The sequence below is a fragment of the Sinocyclocheilus anshuiensis genome, unplaced genomic scaffold, assembly GCF_001515605.1.
Source record: "Sinocyclocheilus anshuiensis isolate Anshui unplaced genomic scaffold, SAMN03320099.WGS_v1.1 scaffold88, whole genome shotgun sequence".
In the NCBI taxonomy this organism is placed as follows: domain Eukaryota; kingdom Metazoa; phylum Chordata; class Actinopteri; order Cypriniformes; family Cyprinidae; genus Sinocyclocheilus; species Sinocyclocheilus anshuiensis.
Window position 1 is genome coordinate 1554378 of NW_015555728.1, and position 203 is coordinate 1554580.

Below are 203 nucleotides of genomic sequence, written 5' to 3' on the forward strand. Positions count from 1 at the left end.
TCGCGGGAAGCAGATGGCTGCCCCTCTTTCCTCGAAAAGAGAGACAAACGAGAGCGGAGCTTTTTCATTGGAAAAATGCTCGCAGTGCATGCCGATTGCCCCCTCGGAGACATCGGGTGTGTGCTCTTCTCCCAAACAAATAACGCATAGATCGTGTGTGTCATCAGATGTTAAACAACGTCAACACGGATGCACACATCCGT